The sequence below is a fragment of the Myiozetetes cayanensis genome, unplaced genomic scaffold, assembly GCF_022539395.1.
Source record: "Myiozetetes cayanensis isolate MyiCay16 unplaced genomic scaffold, myiCay2020 scf1, whole genome shotgun sequence".
NCBI classification, from domain to species: Eukaryota; Metazoa; Chordata; class Aves; order Passeriformes; family Tyrannidae; genus Myiozetetes; species Myiozetetes cayanensis.
In genome coordinates, this window is record NW_026086604.1 from 71594014 (window position 1) to 71600702 (window position 6689).

Sequence of the window (6689 nt, forward strand, 5' to 3'; positions counted from 1 at the left end):
AGTTTAATAGTGAGTGTCATGAAGGAATTTTCCTGCAGGAGACTGGGGGATAGATTACATTTCTCCATGGCACCATTCCACTGGCTCATACCTTCTTTTCATTCCTGAAGGCTCCCTCTTTACTCACCCCATACTTCCCAAAAACTGCAACGTGGGAATCAAGGGAGCTATAGGAAATGGTGTAATTTGATGCTTGACTACCTCTTCCATCTGCACACAGCCTTCTTCTCTCACTTGAGACACTGTACAGCAACCAAAGCCTAGGAGATAGACATCCAAATAATACTTCTGAGGGCCTGGCAGTAACATGCTGGTATCTTTTACTGTTACTGTAGTATAAATATAAAATAATCATAAACTTTCAAAGTATAGCTAGCAATACTTGAAGCACATATATATAAATAGCACAAAGACAGCTGTCCCTTTTGGGCAGGTTGTTATATGCTCCCACTTTTTTCTGTGGGAGTGGAAGAGAATCACCAGCCATGATGATTTATTTGTGAATGCTAGTGTCAGTGACAAAATAACAGGGAGGAGAACCACCAAACAGCATGCAAGAGGGGAAAATATCTGAGCAATTTGCTTCCCAAGGCACAAAGTGTAGTGTTGAATCTTCAAACAGCCAAATATTTAAACTACTAAGATCACACAGAGGAGGTATTTAGTATTTGTTGGACTCCCCCCCCAGTTAATTTTAAAAATATGGTTCTCCATTAATGTTTTCAGCCACATCTGTAATTCCTCTATCAGCTAATTCTCTGCAGGTGCATTGTCTTGGAAGTACAACTTTCTCCCCCTCAGCAACGCTTCTTAAGTTGATGAAAAATGTTGTCATGATGAGCTTCAGTAGTTTTCCGCAAGCCAGTAATTCACTGAATTACAGCTAGACTAGAGGAACTTTATGGAGTTAGAAATTCTTCTGTGAGAAAAGGAACTGAGCACTTGCACTCTGGTGCTAAATTGCCCAGGAAAGGGGTAAGATGGCTGTGACACCGATTTAAAGAAGTCACAGACTTGCTGTGGTTATTGAGAGGTGGGGAAATTTTGCTGTAAGCCAGTGTTTTTCACCATCTTAGGAAAAAAATTATACATGAAAAATGCAGAAGCCTCCAGTTTTTATCCAGCCTTCTTCCTCATCCCTTTTTTATCTTTAGAGAATGTTTTCTAGTTGGAGTTAAAATTAACATGAATATACTTTTTCAGGTACAGGTTGTTTAGCTTGGTAGCAAAATTCATAGGAAAAAACATCCTGATAATGGACATTAAGATCTGTCAGGCTGAAGAGAAAGTCATGAACACAAGCAAAGCAAGGTAAAAAGGTCAAACTAATAGCAAACAACTAGTTTCCAAATCTTGTGCACAATAAAACTCTTGAAGACTGAACACAAAGCTCTACTTCTGTCGTTTTTGCCCTTTTTGGCCTGTTGTATCCTCAGTTTTAAGACTACTTCCTAATCAGAAGGGAAGGGAAAATTAAACTGGACAACCCTTAGGTCTCAGGAATCATGCCTCTCCCCAGATCTTGGACTGACACAGAAAAGCATCCCTAGTGTACAAAGAAAATGTGCTAATGAGCTTATTTTCTCCCACAGTGAGAGATAAAAGCTTTCCTGAAGGGGAGTTGCTGCTAGAAGGTGCCAATGAAGTAAAGCAGCAGCAGGCGGCAGGTTGCCATCATTTCTGGATTCCACTGAGACCAGAGGAAATTATTTTCTTGTTTTGAGCAACAGTTAAAGTTCAGAAATTGAAAATAAATTTGAAAAGTCTTACAATATAAATCTATGCTCCTGCTTTCACTTCATTTAGCAGGTTCTCTCCTCTTTCTTTTCACTCTTAGAGAACATACACTGCTTCAGTAAGGTTTCCTCATACAGGGCTTGTGAAATCAGCTCAAAGTCTTCCTTCACTTTTTCAGGGCAAATTTTCAAAACAATTGAAAGCCCTAGAAAACATCTGTTAGATGTGCTAACATACTTCCTTCATATCAGAAAGTGGACAAGTCTTCAGTGAGAAAAAAATGTGTCATGGTTTCAAGAGGGTCTTCATTAGACTATCCAATGCTACCTTTCTTTTTTCCTTTACGTCTTAGTGTTGGTTTGTGTTTAATACAGATTCAGTAATCCTTAAAAAGCAGGCTATGTTCTCTGCCTTTCCCAGAAATGGAGAACCATGTTTCATGACTGGAGAAAACCAAACTACTTAAGTCTCATTGCACATAGCTGGGAAAAGCAGCTTTTGAAATCCCTCAACACACTGCTTTTCATTTAATCAGAAAGATTTTTATGGAGAAGATTGTTCTTGAAGAAATAAAGATGAAATATCCGTACACCAGCCACAAAATTCTTGCAAGAATGCCTAAAGCCTGCTGTCCTGCACAACTAGCTATTTAAACATGGGATGCTGTGCAGCACTGCAGGACTGAATACTGGTACTGGACAAGACAGTGCAATGCTTCTATGTGCCAATGGGAAGAGAAAAGCAAGGGATGGGTATGGTGACTTCTAGTGCAGTGCCCTGCTGTTTGCCTTGGGACTGCCAGAGGTTTCCCTTGGTAAAGAGCATCCAAGGACTCCATTCCTTCATTTCCTCTGGGTTTATTAGGAGCTGGTAACAAGGATGTGCCCTAGCAGTCTAGTTCACCACCTCTGCAGCGCACACTGGGGCCTGCAGTTTCGCGTGACTCAATCAGGGTGTTTGAAATTATCTACTTGCAGTCAGTGCAAAAGACCTTTCAGAAGTGTGAAGGTATGCATTGCTTATGTACTGCCTTGGAGCAATAGGCCAGATTGCACTCCACGTGCTCTTCTTTAGGGAAAGAAAAAGGCGTGTTAGGATGGCTCCAGATCAGTAAAGCAGTGTTGGAATTGACTCAGCCCTTTCTGTACATACTTGAATCTGTTATCCCACAGTTCCGGAGTTTATCACTTTTTTAACCCGTATTATATGGTTCGTTGCCTTCATGCAAATATATCTTTTGGTAGAGATCATGTAGATGCTGAATCCAGTATATTTCATAGTTGTACTGCTGTGCTAGACAGAGATTTGCTTGTTGCGCTTAATATGCCAATGGCAATTGATGCACTATTCCAATACTACTAAAACCCATTAAAATGCAAACTGCAGTTTCAGTTTCACAATACTGTGAAAGTGCTTGGTTGTGCAGAGACAGCTAAAAAAAATGAAGTTCAATATAATGTGGCTTTCATACGAAAAAAAGAAATCCCTCAGATTCTGTGGGAGAGAGATTATTCTATAAAATATTAAAAAACTGACATTGTTTTCTGGTTGGTTGCAGTTCTGTGTTTGTTTGCTTTTTTGTTTTTCTCACTAAGGTTTTACTAGAATGTCATTTTATTAATTTAAGAGAGTCAAACAAAGCAGTGGTGCTGACAGCCTTTCACTCTCTGGGATGGTCAGGGGTCTGCATTACACAGGACCTGCTTGTGTAGTCTGAAGGAGAGGAAAACAACAAGCCATGTAGCCAACAACTACTTCAGGGAAAGGCACTAAGATGGGGTAGCTGAACTTTACACAGCAGTCACAGGTGATACAGCAGGGTGGGGACTTGAGGAAAAATTTCTTCACTTAGACATCACTGCAGCACAGGAACAGCTTATCTGAGCACATGAGAAACCTTGCAGGTTTTCAAAAACTGGCCTAGCAAAGCCATAGCTGATCTAATAATGTATTGGTGATACTTTCAAATTGAGTGACGTAGTGGACTAGATAGTTTTTAAAGGTCCCTTCCCACCAACATCATCATGATTATTTAAATGCTCACCAACCTGTAGCACAAATGAGAGTTTTTATACCATGAGCTATCCACAGGAGTTATAAGCACAATATTAATTTCCCAGAAGAACTGTATTACATTTTTCCTGATGAGAAACAATTCCAACAGTTCAATTTTCAATTTTACCTGCTATTTTAAACCCATTAAGCACAAGATGTCCAAAATAAGGGCATTTTCCTGAATTAAGGACATATATAATAAAATTTCTGCCTTTCCCAAACAGAAACATTAATATTGGATTTCTGTTGATTGTTGTTACATTGAACAAGATTAACTAAACACTAATTTTTTTTCATAATGATAACAGCGGTGCCAAAACACCTTCCACTGCTATGTCTTTAGTTAACCCCTAGTAAGAGGGAATCATTACCATAATGAATGGGTAGCCTGGGGCAGACAAAGAATGGAAGAAAGCGAGTATATACAGTGGAAAGTGGAGGTAGGAACATATGCCATGATTCACTGAACATTGCTTAGAACGGAAAGAGATGAGCTATAAATGCTATTCCTTTAAGGTCTAAGTCAGTACCGTGACAACATAGCTATCTTCCAGTAACTGTCAAAACTGGTGTTAGGATTTTTTTTCCAATAACGAATAGAGTGGAGGAAAACAGATACTTTCATAACGCTTTTGATGAAGTGTCCTGGGTCTCTGCCCCTGCTACTTGCTGCACAGGCAGAGAAGTTCCCAGTTGTTCTTTCATAAAGAATTGCAGACAAGGTTTTGTGACAGATTTATTTCATTCACTGCCTTTGAGAGCGTATACATATTGCTCAGGGCAGAGGCACAGCTCAGTGGCAAATTACTGAAGTCACAATTCATGTTTGGATTTTCTAACAGCAGAGTCATGCCTGACTCATTTATAAGTGGGGGAGGGGAGAAACAATATCACGAGCAAACAAACCTGTGGATATAAAGCTATATCTTGTAATGTACAAATACAGGAAAGAGTCCCTAGTGAGTCTTGAGCTGGTTTGTTTGTTGGGTTTAGCTGATCTGACAGATTTTTCTTATGCTGTTCTGTGGTTCCTGTAAGACAAGGGTGAACACCAAGGCCAGACTTCTCAAATATTGTTTCCTCCTTTAGGAATTCCTGATTGTGTTCAAAGCCAACCTTTTCACTTCTGCATATTCAGGTGAAGTGCTGCCTGCAAGGCACTGAAGTAAGGGCACTTCAGCTACCAGTAGTCTATGCATGACAAAACCATTCCATGCAGCTGGAGAACAGCTTAGACAAGGGGTTTTGGACATTCGGAAGATGTTGGTGTGGATACTGTAATAATATGCACAGTTATATGTCCTCACACATCTTCACATTTGTGGAGAAGTTTCTGCAAAGCTTAATGAGAATATGGGAATTTCTGTTTGTCTGCAATATGAAGCAGAGCAGGTTTACAAAATATGTGTGCCCCAAAGCCCTTGTTCAGCTCTCTAGGTCCTGTGAGATAACATATGATGTATGCCCAGCCTTGCAGGACAAGCCATCTATGTGGGTTTAAATAGTGTTTGGACAAAATCTGGGTAGGAAGAACCCATTCACAGCTACTAACTCCAGAGACCACTTCTGGTTCAGGAAGTCCCCAGAGGGACGGCAATTTACTGGAAGCTGCTTACACTCATAATCTACTTACACTCCAACCCTTGTTATTGGCGTAAAAGAATAGTTTAACATCTACCCTTTTAACAACCTAATAGTCCAGATTACTAGTGCATTTACAATAACATACACTCTGAGTCTGAATTTAATATAGAAAAACCCCATGAGTAATACAGTTAAAATTGTATTACATTAAGATTTATCGATTTCTCCTCCTTTTCTCTGATGCTCTGAAGAACCTTCCAAGGGCCCTCTCAATGCTAAAGTCAAGGAACTGAGTCTCTGTCATAAAAAGTGGAGTAGGGTGGCAACAAGTGTCCTGAAGTATGTGCTGTGAACAGTGTGAGGATGACCAGGGATCTCTTTCTTCTCAGCCTTGGGTCTCTTTGGGGATATTTTTATATAAAGTTTTATCACAGCCAACTTCCTTCTCCCTGCTTCTCAGGCAAAGTTTGAGAAGTTCAGACTGTTCTCCATACCCTGGAGAGCCTGGTTGTCCCACAGTGACTGCACAGGGGTGCCAACCCCCTGCCCTGAGCACTTCCAATGCAATAGGCACATGGCCAACAGGCAATTGATGCTGCAGTTGAAGCCTGCGTCCTTTTACTTCTTAATGTCAAAGATAATATTTACAGCGCTACAACTAAGAGAAAACTTTCAGAAAATGTTGTTCTTGTTGTACATTACCTTACTTGATAGCCTCTTCCATGTACATTTGCTGTTTGCTGCTGAACTGAGGATCACAAACTAGACAGATGCTTGGCTTGCCCCACTGCAGTCCTCTTTATGTCTCTGTAAACTCAGATGGTGCCAAGAGCCAATATCCTCTCAGCTATACACGATGCCAGTGCCCCTTGGCCTTCTACATTTATAAAACCACCACATAAAAAGCAAATCTTCAGCAGGGAAGCATCCTAGTTTGTGCTCCCTTGTGCCTGAGAGTTTGATGGAGCAAAGTACAGTAGCAGAAGTGAAGAAGGGCAGTATTAGTTATATGTGTGAGAGAGTTTGCAGATCTGAGGGCATTTTCTGACAAGGTGAGGAATACAATATGATGCTGAACAAGTGATGGGAGGCCAAGAAGGGTGAGGTTAGCACAGAAGTGGTGGTAGGGAATATGGGAGAGCTGAGAGGGTGATGATTCCTCATGAGAACATCATCTTATATCAAGAAGAGATCCAGGATAGATTGTAGTAAAGTCTTCAATGTATACCCCATTGATTTATGATAGAGTTCGTGTTTGGATACACAAAAGGAGTTTACATCTCTCAGCTGAAGACAGACAAATGCAAATCCTA